Below are 20,906 nucleotides of genomic sequence, written 5' to 3' on the forward strand. Positions count from 1 at the left end.
CTGGGATTTATAGCAAAGGTTTCAATTGAAAATAAACAAAAAGATATAAGCAGATGATTGAGGAAAACAAACCCAAGGAAAAATACTCATTTCTGTTAATAGTTGAAAAGGCACATAGTAAATGAAAAATAGAACTTTACAGATTATAGATTAATTGTCAAAAAATGAAAACATCCAGTATTGGTAATTTTGTGGTAAATTTGGTATGCATATATTGCTAAGGGCATTGAAATATAAATTTAATTATTAAAATAGAAATTTCAGTTTCTTAGTTACAAACCTATTTTAAGTGCTTGGTAGCCATGGAAAGTCAGTGACCACCATCTTGCTCAGCACTGGAGACTATTTCCATCACTAAAGTAAATTGTGAACACAGTTGGTCTACTGTATGAACGTAAGAGTAGAACTGAAGAGTTGCGGAATGTACACAACTCCCATTTCTCTTGATACTTCAGATAATCTACCAGTCCTTATATCAACTGACCCTCCTGAGGATCATTCTAGACATTGTTCCATCTCTTTTTTTTTTTTTTTTTTTTTTTGGTACTGGGGTTCGAACTCATGACCTCGCACTTGCCAGGCAGGCACTTATGCCTCTGAACTAAATGCCCAGCCCTCTCTCTCCTCTTAAACACTCACTACTTTTACATTTTTATTTATCCAATCTAATGGGTATAAGATAATATGTCTCAGTAAATTAAATTTGCATTTTCCTGATTACTAGTGAGACAGCAACAGTTTTGCATGTTTATTAGTTTTTAATATTTTTTCTTCTGTGAGTTTTCTTTTTTCCACATCACCATGTTGAAGTTATTTAGACTGGAAAAAAGACTACAGGATAGTAATAAGTAAAACAACAGCAACACAGTGAAATTGGCCTACAACAATTTTAATTAAGTAAAATGAAATATTCAGATGGTTCAAATTTGGAAAATTTATTATGGTAGCCAAATACATTAAGCTGGTGCAATTTAGGGTAATTTACTTTTCATATAAGAATTATGCTGCTATAATACTATTTTTCTCATTTTTTAAGAGCAAAAGAAGTATAATTTTCTTTGAAGTTTGGAAAATTTGCTCCACAACTTCTTTGTTTTCTTCTTCTTGGCTCCATGTAGACTGAGTAATTATTTTTCTTTATCCTTGCTGTTATTTTTATTTGACAATATTCCTTTCTGGTAGAACTCTGTGTGCTTGGCCCAAAAAGAAATACGTATGTGCACGTGTGCATCTGTGTGTGTATGCATGTGTGAAAACAAGAGAGAATAGTGATGCAAGAAAAGAAGACATTTCAAGATTTGTCTGTTTAATTGGACAACATGTTTAAATTGCAAAGGAGACTGTTGCATAATTCATAGCAGAGAGACATGAATTTGTGCACATCACTGGAGATTTCACTTATTCATGTTTTGGAAATGGAGTTTAAGTATACACTGGTACTCAGACTTCCAAGTAGTCATCTTGGAAAAGAAATTACATTTTTAACATGTGGAATTGCACTGTTTGCACACACACACACACACACACACACAGAGAGTGAGAGAGAGAGAGAAATGAGAAATTATCATGCAAAACTGAATAGAAACTAATTCATGCCCACCTAAGTCCTTGGGGGACAATGGGCTATATCCTATAAAATGAAGCATTAGCAGCCAGAAGGTACAGACTTCCACTGACAGGTGTACTTAAGCTCCCACATACACCTTAGCATATTTGTCCCTTAATGGTCCTTTAATTTTGCCTCTTTCAGTCAAAAGCATTGGCTATATTTCTTCCATTTTCCACCTGGACCAACCTTCCCAAATTCCCTGTTACTCTCTGTGAATGATGTTTCTCATCCCTAGTACATGTGCTCTTTGCAGCAGGTCCAGAAAGCACAGGGTTGAACAAAACAGAGAGGAGCTGTCTTTACATTTTTTCTCTGAGACTGCAGAGCCAGCTCAGGCTGCAACCTGACATCCTTCAAGCAATTTTCTTCAGCTCTAGCGATATTGGCAGTTACGAATCTCTAAAATTTTAGTAGTAGGGAGCAGTAATGAGCCGTTGTGTATCCTCTGTCCTTCTCAGGTGCTTAGAAATGCACTCCCCTAAAAACGAAGCCTCTGCATTTTATTGTTTTTGCCCTTGCCCAGAACACTGCCATTTACCAGCGATCTCATCATTTGGGTCTTTTGCTTAACTCATGCACTGATTTGTAAAGTGGATATTACTGCCTTTCCTTTGATTTGCAACAGAATGTCTGTTCATAGTAAGACAATTATGGCAAGAGTTCAAGGACAAGAAATGAAAGAACATCAAAGTAAAGTGAAATTTTTAAAACTAGATTATTTTTAAAATCTAAGGTAGAACTTTGCAGTGAAACCTGGAGTGCAAACCAAATAGGATTTGCAAGCTGAATGCACACTCCTCAGGAGGCTTTGCAGAATAATCTGCCAAGCAATGCTTGGCTTCTCAGGGGTGCTTGTCATGTGGGATGCTATATCACTGTGGTCTTAGAGCCTCCCAGGGTCTCCCCATCTGCTGAAGCCTGAGCTAAGGTGTGAGTTTGGATCTATTTCCTAAGATTTCTCTGATGTATATCCTCTATGGCATCTGGAAACATTTTTCTCTCCATGTGTTTATTTGGAATGTGCTTGGATGTTTATGAAAGCTATTCTTTGCTTCACAGAAGCAGCCCTGTGGGTAGGAGTTATGCATGATTTACATCCCATAGGGTCATCTGCTTTAAATATCAACCTTACTAGTGGTGTGCTGGCATCATTGCTGTTTTCCCTTGGATACTGGCATCAGAATGCTTTTAAATGTAAATGTGGGCACATTGTATTTCAGTCTAAATTTTACTTGGTATTATTGGATAGAAAATATAAGCAAGAAAAATAATAGTTTTGAAAAAATAAGAGGAAGGTAAGAAAAATATGAAGAAGAGTGAGAAAAATTCTCATGGAAAAGGTGAAAGAAAGCAAAAAAAAAGAACTCTGCACACACAATAATTTTGTCAGGTGCAGATTCCTTCAAACAATTAAATCGTATTTGTTCGCTGTGTTGACCCATTGACATATGTGTACACTTAATTGGTATTTACAAAATCAAACTTAAAGAAAAAATTTAGAAAGAAATAATTTGTCAGTTGAAAATACAGTGAAAAACCTCCCTCAAACTGGTTGGACAAAACTCTGGAAAGATTCATTTGAGAGAACTAAATGACTAAAGTTTTACTGAGAGTAGTTGTGATGTTTCAGACATCGTTATTTCAAGTTCATGAGTTTTAGTGTGTGAAAATGAAGCCATGTTATATAGGAACACTGGTTTGATTCTTCTATCTCATACAAATAGCTAAAAACTATGAAATTTCTTGTTATAGCACTAAAATTTAACCTGATCGTATTCTGTGCCTAGCAATTTAAAATAAATTTATTTTGATGTGTTCACCAAAGGTATAGTTACAATAAACTAACCCATTGATTTTCTTTTTTTTTAAATTGTTTAATAAGGATTTATTTATTTATTTTTTGTCTTTTTCTTTTTTATCGGTACCAGGGATCAAACTCACGACTACACACTTGCAAGGCAGGTGCTTATGCCACTGAGCTAAATTCCCAGCCCCTAACCCATGGATTTTCAAGGTGTGGGGACTGAATCAATCGAGAACTTGATAAAAATCAAATTATCATGACTCACTCCAAACACACTGATTTCAAAACCAAGCATTGGTTTAACAAGTCCTCTAGGTGATTCTGATATACAGGATGTTAAAGTTTGAGAACCTCCAAGCTGAGCTGTGGACCTCAAAGTAACAGGTACAAGACAATCTGAAGAAAAAGTAGTATAAACTTGAATTCCATATTTTCCTTTTCTGATCTCTATTTTTATGCATTTAAATATATATCTATTAGTTCATATGTAGAATAAGAATCTTGTTAATAAATCCTTATTGCATATTAGGAATGCATGTTTGGGGCTGGGGATTTAGCTCAGCTGTATAAGCGTCTGCCTTGCAAGCGCGCAGTCATGAGTTCGATCCCTGGTACCAATTTAAAAAAAAAAAGGAATGCATGTTTAACTATTTTATTGGTAGGGATGCAAGATTTACAAAGCTTGAAGGTCACTTTTTTAAATTTCAAAATTTTGCTATAAATCTGACTGAACCACCAGCCACCAAAAATGTCATGTATTTGTGTTCATGTATTTATCTCACTTATAAAACATTTCACAAGGGGCTGGGGATTTAGCTCAGCGGCATAAGCACCTGCCTTGCAAGCAGGCAGTCGTGAGTTCAATTCCTGGTACCGATAAAAACAAAAAAGACAAAAAAAAAAAAAAAAACCCACTTCACAAATAATGTGCAATACGCATTTCTTCTCTTGTGCATACATCTGTCGCATTCCCAGTAAAGTGATCAGAAAGGTCTTTTGCTGCCTGGATTCCGACCTCTTCTCAAGGAAGGGAGAATAATGACGGCCCAGAGCAACATCAATGCCAACTTCCCACTCTCTTGGTGCATTACTGTCTGTGTGCACCAAGAGAAAAGGCCACAGCTGCTAAAAGAAAGTCCTTGCCACGTCATTTTCCTCTTGCCATTCTAGTTGCTTCGCTCAGATGGGGAGATCTTTGGGGAGTGGGTAGTGCACCCTATTTCATGGGCAGTTTTCTCCCACTCCACCACGTATACCACGTGTAGCTTGCACCAGCTTGGCAGGGCTCTCACAGTAGACAGCTGTGCCTTTGTTACGCATTCCTGAGTCCAGCAGAAAACATGACTGTATACTTACTGTAAATAGAAAAGTGGAAGAACAAGGAGCAAGGAGGGTTTTTAAGCCACAATAATCGAAGGGCTGCAAAAGTAGAAAGAAATGATTATTTTATTCCTAGCATAATATTTTACATAAAGTGTGCTTTCAATAACTATGAATAAGTAAAGGTAGAAAGTTTCTGAGCATTCTGTTTGGGTAATGTTACCTAGTAATTAAAGGCATAAAAAAAGAGTTTGAGTTTAATTACTGTTTTTACTGTGGGTGTGACTTTTAGCAAGTTCCATAACTTCTCTTAAGCTTCATTTCCTCAAACTGGAAATTGAGGATAAGGGTATCAACTATCTCATAGGCTCACTGTGAGAGTTCAATAGGATGTAAGTGCTTATCATGCTATCAGGTACATAATAAGTCCCAGTAAACATGTTATATTGTATTTTGTGAATGCTGAGTCAAATGCCAAGAAATAATAAAAGCATGCTCTTATCCTCACGTCCTTTATCACTTTAGCTCACCAGCCCTTTTTAAAAAAAATTTTCCCAGCTGAGGGCTAATTATCTTACATAATTTATGCTGCTTTGAAATATCAAAAGTAATGGCTTTATTGAAGAGACTGCCCTAAACATCTACTAATCGCTATCTCCTCTTGCCCACATGTCTGTCTGCCTGAAGAGCAATTTCTATTCTTGAGCTAACCATTGGCAGAGGGGCAGATTCCTTTCATTCTCTTTCACCTAATGGCACATTATACTTCATCATTAAGATAGAAGGAAGAAATAATAATGTGTTGATCTCCACAGCATAGCCATTTAGTTGAAATCCTGTTAGCAGTAAAATGATACCACATCAAAGAACGAACAAAAAATTGCAAGTTTTCTATCACTTTAGAAAAATTAATTTGTCTCAGAGGAGACTTTACAATATGCTATCATCAAATAAAAGCATTATACTATAATAATGGGAGGTTTTTATAAACCCTTAAGAAAGGACTTTAGAAAAGATCACAATAATTTCTTTTCATTCAAATTCACTCTTTTTTTGAATAGAAGAAACTCAGTAAATGTTATTTAAATCAATATTTAAGGAGGAAAAAGCCTAAAACAGAAGTGTCTAGACAGAATGGACAGAATCGCTCCCTGGAGCATGTCTGTCATTCATCTGTGCTTGTTACAACCCCATAGTGTCCATATAGTATTTCACTTAAATCTTTTGATAATATCATAAAGTAGGTACTACTATCCTGATTCAGTGTTTGAGATACAAAGAGATTAAGAAATTTGCCCGAAGACACAAATACAAGTAACAAAATCAAGTTACAACCCTGCAACTGATTCCAAATGACATATGTCATGTGGAGGTTAAAATGTGCCCTTTCTGTTAATATCCATTCTCCTTTTAAGAAATGATAAACTACTGCAGTACTCCTCTCCCCATAGCCATATTATTGCTGCTTTCCTTCACTAACCAACCCTGTTCCTTTGAGAATCCTTTGAGGATGGATACCCATGTACTTCTTGGACTCACATTCATGGTCCATCCAGTCTAGTGCTATTTCCAACAGTGATGGTGGGCAGGGTTTCAGGTGAGCAGGACTGACCATCTTCCACAGTGCCGGCCTTGAATGTTCAGTAGGATTCATTTCCAAAAACATGGAGGAAGAGCCTCAGTGAACATGGCAATTTATCAGGTGCTGGGGAAATAGATAATCAATAAAACTTCCTGCTCTGGGGACACAGTAATCTACCCAGGAAAAGCACGCAGATGGCTTCAGCCTAGGACTTGTTTGCACTGCTCTTTTTTCGAAGAGCTTTTGTTTGAGAGTTGATTTTCTTTTTGAGCTGAGAATTTGCTTCCCCTCTTGATGTTTCTTAGTCTTCCGGTCCATCATCTGTATCAACAGAAAAATTTTCTAAAAATATTGCCCGTGGACCCTTGGTCACATTCCCTTCATAATTATCTTCCCCACTGCTCCTTTGTACATCTCTTCCCCTTTTCAGTGGCCTTCTCCCTGAATTCTAATGAAAAGTCGCTTTGGAAGTTGAGCACTGACACACATATGCTTTCAAATCTAGGACGTTCCTCAATGAAAGGTAAGGGGTCAAGAAGGCTCCTTAAAAGCCTTAGTAGTCTATTATAGATATGAATCCCTCATCTCTGCAGCCATACTTGAATTTGTTTATACTTTGTTCCCACACAATCCTGTAGTGTTTCTTAAATTCAACAACAGCTTTTAAAGTACCAACATGTTATAAGTTAAATCATGTATTCCTAAACTTATATTGTGAAGTTCTAATCCCTTTTGGAACAAGACCTTATTTAGAAATAAGGTCATGACTAATACAATCAGTTAACATGAACTCATCCTGGAGTAGAGTGAGCCCCTAATCGAATGGCACTCATGTACTAATAAAAAAGAAAGTGTGAACACATATACACATAACCACACACACTCATACATACTCACATCCACAAGAAACCTGTGTAGTGGGAGTGGAGGTTGAGGTAATGTTCTTATAAGCAGGGAACTCTAATAATTACCATTATATATCATCAGGAGATAAATGGGGTGTGGCATTATTTCTCCTTCAAGTTCCTTAATGAAAAGCCACTTCAACTGTTAGCTGTATCTTGGATTTCTAGCTTCCAAAACTATGAGAAAATACATTTCCATTGTTCAAACCACCCAGTTTGTGACTGTTTGTTGTATGGGCCCTAGAAAATGAATACAAAAGATCTTCACTTTCTTCAAATGTATCAATTTTGAACTTTTTGGAAATTTTTAGAATTTCAAAAACCATTCTATAGTCCACTTTGAACATCTCTGACAATGTCATTAACTTTGGTTACAGGACCTCACAGACTCTGTCTCTTTCGTCTTACATTTCTGTCCTTCTTCTGTGACTGTGTGGTTGTTTCCCTTTCTTTCTCTCAGAGTGTCCATTCTTGCACTCCAAATATCAGATATTCAGTGCTGGTGTTGTTCTAGTTTAGCATCATTCCCTATTCAAACGACTTAGCTTCCTGAACTTTCAGCTTCAACATGGAGAATTAGATTTGTCAAGGCTTGAAATGGTTATTCTAAAATAAGAGACCTGGAAATAACATCACATTGTCATTCAGTCTGCAACCCTACCCACCTCTTAACACAGTCCCGTATCCCACTCCATGCTTATAATTTCTGCTTCAGTCTGCCCACAAACATTGTAGTCCCTTCAGTGACCACCACTGTGGAAGTATTAACAAAGCCTTGTTTTTAAAACTATTGAAGACAAGGATATGCAGTTTCAAGTAACATTGTTGGTTTTCTTAACTTACTTCCTGGTTAAGTGGTATATAATTTTTGTTTGTGATAATAAAATTAGAGGCTTACTTGGTTATTTCCAAGTATATAGCTTAGTTTATGACTTGAACTAAATTTCAGCTCAAAACACTTCGAAGCTTTTAAACAATTATTTTAATTATAATTCACAATTTTGCTTAAGGAAGTACAGATTGTAGTGAACATTTTATACCTCTTAAGCAATTATTATTTTTAAATCTCTAATTTGGTCTTTCATAGCAAAGAAAGCTTTTTATCTAGGAAATTATATACCACTAAATCTAATGCAAGCATTTGCAGCTGTAAACTTACCTTCTAAAATGTGGACTGTTCATTATCGATAAATACTCCTAGACTTTACAAGGAGAACTTAAAAGGAGCTATGTCCTGATGAACCCATAGTAAGTTAAAAATACTGAAAGTCAAGAGACTATTTAATATTCCTGACCTACAAAACATCCTGACTTAACTGTACAGTTTGCTGCACGTTATCAGTTGTTTACCCTCTTGTTCTCACAGCTGACTGGGAACAGTGGCTCACTGCTGCTGTCCAGAATTGCTTACCCAAACAGAGATTGAAATTGAAAGTGCAATATTTTCTGACTGTATGTTGCTTTCACACAAGCTTAATGTCAAAAATTGTAAGTCAGACCATTGTAAGTCAGGCACAGTCTGTATCCTCATTTATCCTCAGTCTGTATCAAATGTAACTGCAGCAGCAGCCACACTGATGAGGGAAATGTGTGAGGCAGCCTGAGCAGGCGTCCTGGGGGAACTGAGGAGCTTCTGCTTCTCTGCAAGGCAGCTGTTCTCAGTACTGGGTGAGCACCACCGTTCCAGAGAGCAGGCCTCATGGGTCAGATCTTTGGGCTCTAAGATACACAGACAACCCAGATTGTCATGTGGATACAAAAGCAGAATGCTCGCCGCAGGCCAAACAAAGTAAGTTGGTGGGTATCTTTGGACTACTTGTTACAAGTAAGAAAGCTCCATGTCAAAATGGGTGCTTCACCCTTTTCCATGTGTGATCATCCTGGAGAGCTTATTTTATACCACGTCTTCCATGAAAAATTTTCATTTGTCCCAATAGCACCATCAGAGAGGCACTGTTGCAGACTCAGAGAGTTTAAGTAACTTAGAAAAGGAAAGTTAACAAATGATATGTTAGATAAAAAGTGGATTCCAAAATAATATATATACTGTGTAACCCCCCACCACATATATGTACATATATGTTTATATTTATATATTTGTTTCTGGAAGGAAATATATAAAAAATGCTAGCAATGTTTATCACTGATTTGATGCAAGTCATATTTTCCTCTTTTTATCTAGAGAAATGTCTGTTAATATGTATTACTTTTATAAAATTGTTTTGCTTTGCCAAGCCTAGGGCCACATGCATGATAGGCACTCTACCACCAAGTCATATCCCCAAGCCTGATACATATTCATTTTAAGAGGGCTATGGAAATTCTTTACAAACCAGTATTTATAATGATCAAATGGAGCTGATAATGGCTGAATCAGCAATGAGCCCAGCCATACAACTCCTCACATCACACATGCACTAGCTTTTTAAGCCACCCAGGGAATCGTTTCATTAAGAACCTCCTAGGTACCAGACAATCTGTTAAGTGTTGAGGCTTATAGAGATATGCAAGGTAAGCTTTCCAACTTCTAGCACTTTATAGTCCAATGGAAAAAACTCACAGTGAAACACGAGTTCATATATATGTGCACACACACATACACACGTACACTAACCTTCTATTTGCATAAAGCAGTTGCTTTTTTGTAGAAAATAGCTCTTACATCTGTCTAGAAATGCTCATTTCCATACTGGTAGGTAGTGTCATATTTTGACAGTTTTTCACAAAATGGAAATTATCTTTGCAGGCCAATATAAAGACACAATAACACCACTGGAACCTACTGGTTATTGCATTTACAGAATCCTCGAGGTTGGGCCTGAAGCTGAAGAAGGGAGACGGCAAAATGCTTTTTTGTTTAAAAACAAATCCTAACTCTTCTCTAAATTGTTTATACAGATTAAAGCAGGAACAGAGAACTAAGGGAACAGAACTGAAATGCTGGCACATAGTAGGAGTTATGTGTACATGTCATTATCTTTATTTTTATTACTCATGTTTGCAGTACCTAATGTTTACATCCCCGTGGGGAGTCGGTACTTGTACATGACACATCCAAATTCTTTTTTCCTCTCTTTTCCTTCCCTTCAACTCTTCCCTCCTTCCCTCCTTCCCTCCTTCCCTCCATCTCTTGATCCCTTTCTCATTTATGCCATTTCCCATTCTTTTCCTCAACCCTCCCCAAAGACTCATTTGCTGATTTGCTTTGTTTTGTTTCTTGCTTTATCCTCTTGCATGTCTAGCAAACCGGATTTCAGTCCTGTGCGGTCCATATTTTGGGCCTTATAATCGTTTGTCACTGCCTGAATCATCATCGTAGATAAACAGACTGTCCTATATAAAACGAGGCCATTGACACTGGTGACTGCCATGGGTGAACGATTATTCTTTAACTATACAACCTACAGGCTATAACTAGTTATTGAAGTATTTATCAACATTTTGTGCCATTATAGTTAAATAAGATGATGAAATAATTGTCTTTATTGAAAACTCTTTTGACTAATTGAATAAATTAAATCTGGTCAGCCCATTTATCTCAGGTTGCTTTAAAGCTGTCATTGTTTTTGACAATTTTAATGAAGCCTATGGCTTTACTGAAGAGAACTACAATGTCACTTAACCTTAATAACATAATTAAGAATGAAGGGCTAAATACTATTTAGATAAACCAACAGCTTGATATATTAGGTCATAAAATTCTAGTGGATGAAAGCAGGAAATAACTGAGTGCTGCAATAAATGACCCAGACTTGGGATATAATGAAAATTAATGAGCTGAATCCTATCCAGGATAACACATGATAACTGAGTGATGACTGACCTTTGAAGATCACTGAAATCAGGAAAACTCAGACTTACCATTGTAACTCTCAGAGGATGAACTTCTTGATTACAGATCCAAGAATATTTTTCATATTAAAGTATGAAAGCATATTTATATGCTTCTTTAATGTAAATGTAATCTTTTTAAATGATATATACAAATATAAGATTGTCTTTAAAATAAATCGATCTTAAGTTTTAAAAGGTATATACAAATATACAAACAAGTGTAAATACATATGCATGTACATTTACATATATATCATATATATGCATTTATATATCTTTTTAAAAAAACTGATCCTAATGAGACAGGGCTGTGTTTTCATATTGAATTTATTGTGCCATATTCATTCCAACAGAGACTTAAGAATCTAAGATACAGACTCCATCAGTCACAGCCTCTGCTTCCTGTAAGAACTGTAAGATCTTGTAGACCAGGACTTAAAAACTACTTGCAGACAACATATGATTCCCATGCAGACCATAAAGGGGAAGGATTAAGAAAACCAGAGGGGAAAATGCAGAGGCCAGCTGACTCAATCCAATAAAAAGAAACCAAGGCAGGAAAAGAAATCAAGATAGAATAAGAAAGATGTTTTATTTTGAAAAATGAAGCATGTTGCCTTGTAAATGTTAGTTTCCTCTGGTCCCCCAAGCACAAGTTTTAGGAGAGCTACTCCTGTAATAAGACAGGAATTCATGTCGTGCAGCCTTTTAACTCCCTTAACCTCTTGTACTCTTTGAATTCCCAGAAGGCCCCTTCAGAATCACCACAAACGTCACCACCTATTTCCAGCTTTCTCCAAGCTTGCCTTACTCAGTGACATTTAAGATAAATAAAAGATTTGTAATTCAATAATAGTATTTTTAGTGTCATTTCACAATAAGTATTATGTCAGGAAAATGATGGCTATGGATTTTTTAAGTGTTTAAATATTGTTTTTGCTTCCTAAATTGAAAAAATGAATAAGGCATTTGGTAATGCTATCCATTATTTATCGACTCCTCCAATGGATTGCAAAGAAATGGCAAAAGTCTTGGCAGAAAGAAAACAAAAAGTGACAGGAAGTCAGAGACTGGAAGAGTCTGACCCAGAGTCACAAAAGGTGCTGACTGCGGAGCTCCAGTGCTGTACATAAAGGTATTCAAAGGGCAAAAGTTAGTTCAGGTTCACTTTGGGTTTCCTTTTGCTTTTAAAAGTCAAGTTTAATTTTTGATTGAACCCAAATAGCTCCAGGGCAGAGTTTGATCCCTGCTCTCATTCAGTGAGGAGGAAGACACAAAGCCAGCAATATGTTCCCACGAAATGACAAGCTGTGAAGTGAGGGGAATTGCTGCAATCACTTTTTCAAAGGCATCTGGGGGCATCAAATTTGCTAAGGCTGTCTATGAGGGAAATCACAGGAGACTTCCACATAAAGTACAAGTTTCATAAAAAAAAAACTCACAGGAGAAAGGTTGTGGGTAAAATGGAGACAATGGAAAGATTTAACTATTGTATGTATAAATAGAAAAAGTCTTGTTTCTATTGATTAACTATGCTGGGCTTCTTTTTTGTAGTGATGCTGATTTAAAGTGCAATAGTAATCATTTAGTAGGTACCTGGTATCCATTCTGTGTATATGAACTTGGATAGACTCTATAATTTCCTTAAAAATGTTAAGCCTAAAATAATAACTGGATCTCACACACACACCCCACCCCACATTTGTACTTCCCTGCCTATCTATTGATTACATAGACTTAGAGGACCACCTTGAAAAATCTCCTTCACTAAAGCCATATGAAGGCTGAGCTCTGAAGCTGGCACAGAATTACAGAATCTGTATAATCGCTGTAAATGGAATCACAGAAGAGGAACTAGTGGGGATATTTGAAGAACGAGTTTGGAGATTGTTCTCCCTGCAGGATTGTAATCCCCTTCCTCCTTCTGAAAAAGTAAGACAAAAGATACTTTCCCTTTCAGCTTCTTAAGTCTTTCCTTACCGTTTTGCTTAATAGCCAACAAGGGAATTAATTCCAAAAGAGAAACTTGGATATATTTGCTGCCCTAGGAGTTCTGGTTTCCATCTCTGTTAGCTGACAAGCCCCGAGTATTTATCTGTCATCACTAAAATTTGTGAAATGCTGAGTGGTTGTCAATAGGGCCACACCTTCTCTTGTCAACCTAATGGCATATTTTTTTAAACAAAGTCCATATTTGGGAGCTATACTCAAAAACTTACAGGATAACAGAATTTCTATAACTAAGGAACTGTATGTAAGCTTCAGGCTAAAGAAACATACCTTGACTATAAGATAGATTATGGCCACCTCTGCAGATGCTTCATAAGTTTGTTTTCTCACACACTGTATCATTTGATCCTTGTGGCAAGCTTGAGATACTTTATCCCTGCCTGTTATCCCTGTTTCACAGCAGATAAAACTGAGTCTCAGAAAAATTAAAGTGACTTTCCTGGGTCACAATTTTAAGCAGTGAAACCATATGCCAATTTAAGTTTTCTGACCCAGAATTCATTTCTCTTTCTTTGTCTTGCTGCATTCAACTAAATATACAAATCATTACATTGGGGACAGGCTATTAAAACAATAAACATTTTGCTGGTTTTTAAAAAGCTATTAGCAGCTGCACAGTCCATCAAAGCCTGGCAACTTCAGCAAAGAGCAGAGAGATGCAGGGCCAAGATGTTTCATAACTAAGTCCTCAGTATAACCCTGAACTTGATCTTACCAGCCATAAAGATTCTCAGTTATTTTGTCCTGTTTATGTCTGTGATTATTTGAGAAAATATAAATTGTCAGCCATTAAATAAATACCTGCCTCATACATTCCACAACTAACATATTATTAGACATACATCCCATAATTAACATCTTATACACGTACTTGATTTAGTACATATCTCTCATATCTTACCAGATTGTGAGGTGTTGGCATTTAGGTGGGTTTCCAGGTTCTTTCTGTCTCAAAAAAAAGATAAATGAATGAAACAAGCAAAAAATGACAGCAAAGTTTCACATTTATTTGAGTAGGAAAAATTAAAAGTGGGATAAGGGAGAAACTGGTTCTGAAGAGCAAGTTTGGACTGAGTAAAAAATATATATATAAAATAAAATAAAAGTACACTCTTCACCGTGGCAACAGGCTGCCATGAAGAGACATAATAGAGAGCTCTGCTTGGCATTCATGTTCTTTTATTCATTCCACATGAGGCAGGAACCCAGGAGAACTCAGCAAAGGGGCTCAGAGAGCCGGTTCTGGGTGCATTCTGAGATCCGGCCATGCCTCCCTTCCCGCCAGCCTAAGCCACGCCCTGTCTCACCTAGTCCAACTAACAATTCACATGCTTTTCTGAAGGCCCGAAAATCAATAAACGGTACTCCTGAACAGTTCAGTATGCATGAATATCATTGCCTATTCCTCAGTGTTAAACATTGCATATAATCAAATGCACACATCTTAGGTGTGCTATTCAATATGTTTTGCCAAAAGTACACACCTACGTCACTCAAACTTCTGTCTAGATGTGGATTATCACCTTCACCCCAGGAGCTTTCCTCACGTCCCTTCTTAGCCAATTCCCCATCACTATTCTAAGATTTCTCAGCACTGGTTTTACCCATTCTAGGAACTCATGTGAACTCATCTTGTTCTTTTATGTAAATATTTCCTTACTCAAGGTAACGATTTTGTGATTCATCCATGTTGGTTTGAATAAAAGGAGTTAGCTATTTTTAATTGTTGAGGATATTGCTCTGTTGGAATATATTAATTTTTTCCATGCTTTTCTTCTTAGACACCAGGGCTATTTCCAGTCTTTAGTTATTCTAAATAATTGTACTCTGAAAACTCTTGTAAAGATCTGTTTGTGAATGTTTTCATTTCCACTGGGAATTGCTACATCATACATGTATGTTTAGTTTTATAAGAAACTTTCAGAGCTTTTCTTCAAGGAGTTATACCATTTTTTTTTCTATTTTACTTTACTTTGGTTTTTTGAGAGAGAGTCTTGCTATGTATTTCTGGTTTTGAAATCGCTGTGTAATTCAGTCTGGCTTCAAATTCATGGCAATCCTCCTGTCTCAGCATCCCAAGAGCTGGAATTATAGGGGTGTACCACTATGCCTGGCTAGAAATTGTACCAATTTTAACTCCCACCAATAATGTATGAGAGTTTCTGTTATTCCACATTTGGTGCTATCAATCATTAGGATTTTAGCCATTCTGCGAGGTCTTTATCATATTACTCTCTGAGTCGCAAAATAAGAGTGTTCACAATGGAGAGTTTCCATTTTCAAAAAGTGACTAAGGCAACATCTGTTTTCCTGTCCTTCTATTACGATAGCTATATCAGTTCCTTAAGCTGTTGGTTGAAAGGATTCATAATTTGATGGTTACCTTAAATGCTTTTGGACCCAATTTGAGCCCTGAAATTTTGTTGAAATCAATTTTGCTTTTTTTTCCCCCCATAAACACTAAAGCTTTGAAATTAATCAAAATGATCAGGTTAGCTGGTGGCTTAAACTCGATAGAAAAAAATAATTATTCATACACTTGTCACTAACCCGTAAGATCTGTGACTGAATTAAATGAGTGTCACCTCAAGGTGATTCCCATAGACCCAACTTTGATTAATAAGAACAAATGATTTTAGAGTAAGCATATATAATCACCTCTACATTAAATTGTCTTTAGGCTCTGGAGGAAGTCTACAATCTAATTTTATTTTAATGTAAATGTCTCCTTAGACTTTGTAATGCATCCCTAAGAAATTTCAAAAGCATTCAGAATGCTGTTCTTTTTGCTGTGTCTCCAGTCTCCATACTCTAACTCTGGTTCACTTGTTATGAAAATAGCCTAACTGCATTTAATGCTGTTTAAAAGACTTTTTGGTTCACTATTTATAAAAGTAGATGTATTATAGCACGTTGGACAATTTTTCTTTTAAGTGCTCTTAATAATCAGTGACAGGGAAACATTTTCAACTTTAAAATGAGAGGCATAATTGAAAAGGAAGCAATCCTCCCTAAATCATTCCTGGAGCCAAGTATTACTCTCATACCAAAACCAGAGAAAGACCTAATCAAAAAGAAGAACTATAGACCAATCTCACTAATGAACACTGATGCAAAGTTTTTCAATGAAAGACTGGCAAATAGAATGCAGCAAATCATCAAGAAGATCACGACCAAGTGGGATTCATATCAGGAATGCAGAGGTGGTTTAACATATACAAATCAATAAATGTAATACACCACATCAACAGAGCCAAAAACAAAAACCACGTGGTCTTCTCAATAGACGCAGAAAAAGCTTTCAATAAAGTCCAACACATGTTCATGATTAAAAAAAAAAAAACCTTCAGAAACTCAGAATACAAGATGTCTACCTCAATCTCATAAAGGCCATCTGTGATAAACCAACAGCCAACATTATACTAAATGGACAAAAACTGAAAGTTTTCACACTAAAATCAAGAGCAACACAAGGATGTCCACTATCACCACTCCTATTCAATATAGTTCTGGAAATACTAGCCAGGGCAATCAGAAAAGAGAGAGAAATAAAAGAAATAAAGATAGGAGAAAAAGAAGTTAAATTATCACTATTTGCAGATGACATGATACTTTATATAGAAGACCCAAAAAACTCCATTAAAAAAACTACTGAATAATAAACAAATTCAGCAGTGTAGCAGGATACAAAGTCAGTGCTCAAAAACCAATAGCATTTCTGTACACAAACAAAAATCTCACCAAGAGACAAATTATGGAAATATCACCCTTCACAATAGCATATAAAAAATGAAATAATTAGGAATCAACCTAAGGATGTAAAAGACCTATATGCTGAAAATCATGCTATCCTAAAAAGGAGATTGAAGAGGATATTAGAAAATGGAAAGATATTCCTTGCTCTTGCCTAGGAAAAACCAACATTGTGAAAATGGCCATACTCCCAAAACTCTTATACAGATTTAATGCAATCCCAATCAAAATACCACCAACATACCTCACAGATCTAGAGAAAAAACTCCTAAAATTCATTTGGAAATAGAAGAAACGTAGAATAGCAAAGGCAATTCTGGGCAACAAAAGCAAGGCAGGAGGCATCTCATTTCCTGACTTGAAACTATACTACAAAGCCACAGTGATAATATAATCATCATGGTACTGGCAAAGAAATAGACCTGGGGATCAATGGAATAGACTAGAAAATGCACGCACAACTACAAAGACACTCAGACACCTAATATTTGACAAAGGGGCTAAACATGTTCACTGGAAGAAGGATAGCCTCTTTAATCAATGGTGTTGGAAAAGTTGGCTCTCCACATGCCGAAGACTGAAACTAGATCCAAGCCTATCACATGCAGAAAACTGTAGTCTAAATGGATCAAAGACCTAAATATCAAAATGAAAACACTAAATCTACTGGAAGACAAGGTAGCTAGAAGTCTTGGAGACACAGGGGTAAGCAGAGAATTCATGAACAAAAATGCAAACTACGTGGGAAATACTTCAAAGAATCAACAGCTGGGCTCTCATATTATTGAAAAGTTTCTGCACTTAAAAAGAAATCACTGACAGAGTGAAAAGAAAACCCACAGAATGGGAAAGAATTGTAGCCAGAAACCCCTCAGACAAAGGACTTATATCCAGAACATATAAAGAATTGAAGAACATCAAGCCCCCCAAATTCAAAGACCCTCTCCAAAAATGGGTATCCCAGATGAACACACAGTTCTCAGATGAAGATATACAAATGGCAAATAAATACATAAAGAAAAGTTCATCATCACTGGTCATTTGAGAAATGCAAATTAAAACAGCATTGAGATTTCGTCTCACTCCGAAAAAAAATAGCTTCCATCAAGAAATCAACTGATAACAAATGTTGGTGAGGCTGCAGGGGGAAAAGGAACACTGCTCCATTGTTGGTAGGATGTAGACTGGTGCAACCACTATGGAAATCAGTAGGGAGATTTCTCAGAAGACTGGATTGGAAGTTCCATTCAACCCAGCTATTCACCTCCTGGTTATTTTCCCAGAAATACTGAAAAGGTCATGTCACAGTGATATATGTGTACCTATGTTCATAGCAGCACAATTTGTAATAGCTAAATCTTGGAAACAATCAAAATGCCCATCAACTGCAGAGTGGATGAAAAAGATGTGGTATTTTTGTACAATGAAATATTACTCAGCTATAAAAAGGATGATCTTGAGGCCTTCATAGGTAAATGGAGGCAACTTCAGACCATCTTCATAAGTGAAATAAATAAGAATCATTTATACATATCATATTGTGTCTCTAGTTTAAAAAGTAATAAGAACTGTAGGAGAAATAAAACCCAAAATTTGTAATTGCTATTGTAAAAAAGAGAGGAAAAGAAAGTGCTCTAAAGGTTATTAACTGCATGTATGCTTAAGTGTGTAAGATAGATGACCATATTACTAAGATTTTGTCGGATCGTTCAACAGAGCTGCTTGCAGTCTCACTGTTTGAATGTTCACTTTATATGCTTTAATTTTGTAACTTGAACAACTATTTCTAAGATGACAGTATGTAATTTATCAACTAGTGATTTCTTAGTGTTTATTTTTGTTTGAAATTCTGTATTATTACTACCTTTTTTTCTGTTTTGCTTTTATTTCTCTTTAAATAAAATTTTAAAAAATTAAATAAAATGGGAGGCATAAATCGTACGAGTCCAGGGGTAACGAGAGCTGGTCTAGGGAGCATCACACACGTGTTTCTACTGTTCTTTAACTAGTTCCTTTCTTTTTCTGTACTTTGGTTTTCCAAGTTTATATTACTGGTGGCACCTATTTCAGATACTTCCCTCAACATATAGGAGTGTGAAGGCTCCACAACCTTTTGAATCCCCATGGCTATCTCCCCAGAGGCCTTGGGAGATAGCACCAACAAAAACATTTTAAAGTAGACAGTTTCATCTCTATGTTGATTTGCCTTTTGCCAGAAGCATTTTATACATTGCTTTACTTCTCTAGTTATTAAATGATAACCAAAATGCATTGGCTCTTAAGTATGTTAATATAGTTATCATTTGTTTAAATTACATAAAATGTCATCTACATATGAAATTTGCATGTTTCTGGAACCAAGTCATTAGGCACATATTTTGTACCAGTGAAAATAAGAATACTCCATGGAATGATACTATACTGGCTAACTGACTTATTTACAAAATGTGCATAAAATGTACACTGCAGATTTATAATAGGGCTTTGTGTCTTTTGTCTTTAATCTGCATATGAACCACCAGGTCCAATGTTATGCATAGGATAAAATAGGCAGTTGCAATTGGGATGGTGAAGCAGCACAGAAAAGACCTGCCTGTCTTAAAAGATATTCCTTCTAGCTTGCCTCTGGAATAAGACATTATCTTCAGATTGTTCTATGAAAAGCAATATATTAATGGATAATATACCAAAATCACTTTTTATTACAGGAACTGTTAATTCCCGTTTACCACTCAGAATCTAACAGGGCCATTAGGAAATGGGACGCAGAGACATTTCCAACTGCTAAAGATGATATGAAAAATGTGGGGAGAGGCCACTAGGCCGGAGGGCGCCTCCTGGTAGCAGGGAGAGGGCTTGAAAGCAGAAGGTTCCTGTGGGAAGAAGCTCTAAGAGAAAAGTTTCTCCCAAAATCTACTTGCTTCCAAGGTCAGTCTAGGGCTGAACCCCTGGGAACAAATGAGGAAGCAGGGTAGTCTTAATTTCCAGATAAAGCCACATCTCACCATAAGCTCTCTGAGGCACTTTGTTCTGTCTCACACAGGAAAGACCTGAGATGACACCACAGGTATCACAGATACTGAGGCAAAGCATTTTGCATTTTCCCAAGTTATATAAAGCCATATGGTTAGATAAGCTCTTGCCTCTAAATAAGTATGGAAAAAGAAAACTAATTGTCATTATCAAGTCCTGTGTACTTACAAATTCTTTTTACTGTATTTTCAGAGCTTAAAAATGAAGCCACCTTTTTTCTGATAATTACCCCTGACATTTTGCCACTGACCCACTTTACAAAGGAATCAAGTCCAAATGCTACATTATTTAATCAGGATTCGTTGCATTTTAGATGAATGGAGATAGAAGTAAAGATAACACATTAGGAAATTTTTCAGAATTCACTTTTAGGCTTTCTTTCATCTCAAATCTATTGCTAAACATTAACCCTTTTTCCAGTTTATTTTCCAATTAAGCAATTTAGTTGTATATAAAATAAAAGTACTATTTTATCAATAACTTATTGTTCTCCTCTTGGGGGAGGGGTGGTAAACCTTGACTATAGGGCTTTCTCACTGAGCTACATCACCAGTCCATTTTTTATTTTTAAGATAGAGACTTGCTAAATTGTTGAAATGCCAGACCACGTCTGCCCTTGTGATCCTCCCACCTCAGCCTCCAAAAGTGTTGAGAATACAGACCTGCACCACCAGGCTGTGCTCATTTCTCTCCTCTTAGTCAAAAAGCAAAAGTGATTACTCCGTGTTCTACCATACATAGTAAAGAATGACTAAGAAATGTTAGAATAAAATTTCAAGCATAAATTTGGTGTCTGGTTGATGTGGTGCTACACAATGATAAGCCCAGCTCTCAGGGAGGTTGAGGCAGAAGGATACCAATTTTGAGTCTTACCTGGGTAATTTAGCAGGATCTTGCCCCAGAACAAAATTCATTTTGAATTAAAAAGAATTGGGTATACAGCTCAGTGGTAGAGTACCTCTGGGGATAATGACACATATGCTCCCCGTCCCCCGAAAAAGAAGCTCAATGTGTATTTATCTTAGGTTGTTAAGCATAATTATTAGAATTTTATTG

General features: G+C 36.4%; 1 protein-coding gene across 2 annotated transcripts in view; it reads left to right on the top strand.

Moving 5' to 3' along the window:
* The window catches only part of Rgs7bp (regulator of G protein signaling 7 binding protein), a 96,754-nt gene that overhangs the window by 43,592 nt on the left and 32,256 nt on the right, over nucleotides 1-20,906 (top strand). The gene's annotated exons all lie outside the window — the stretch shown is intronic.

The sequence above is a fragment of the Cavia porcellus genome, unplaced genomic scaffold, assembly GCF_034190915.1.
Source record: "Cavia porcellus strain 051 isolate PalLab524CR breed Dunkin Hartley unplaced genomic scaffold, mCavPor4.1 scaffold_11, whole genome shotgun sequence".
NCBI lineage: Eukaryota > Metazoa > Chordata > Mammalia > Rodentia > Caviidae > Cavia > Cavia porcellus.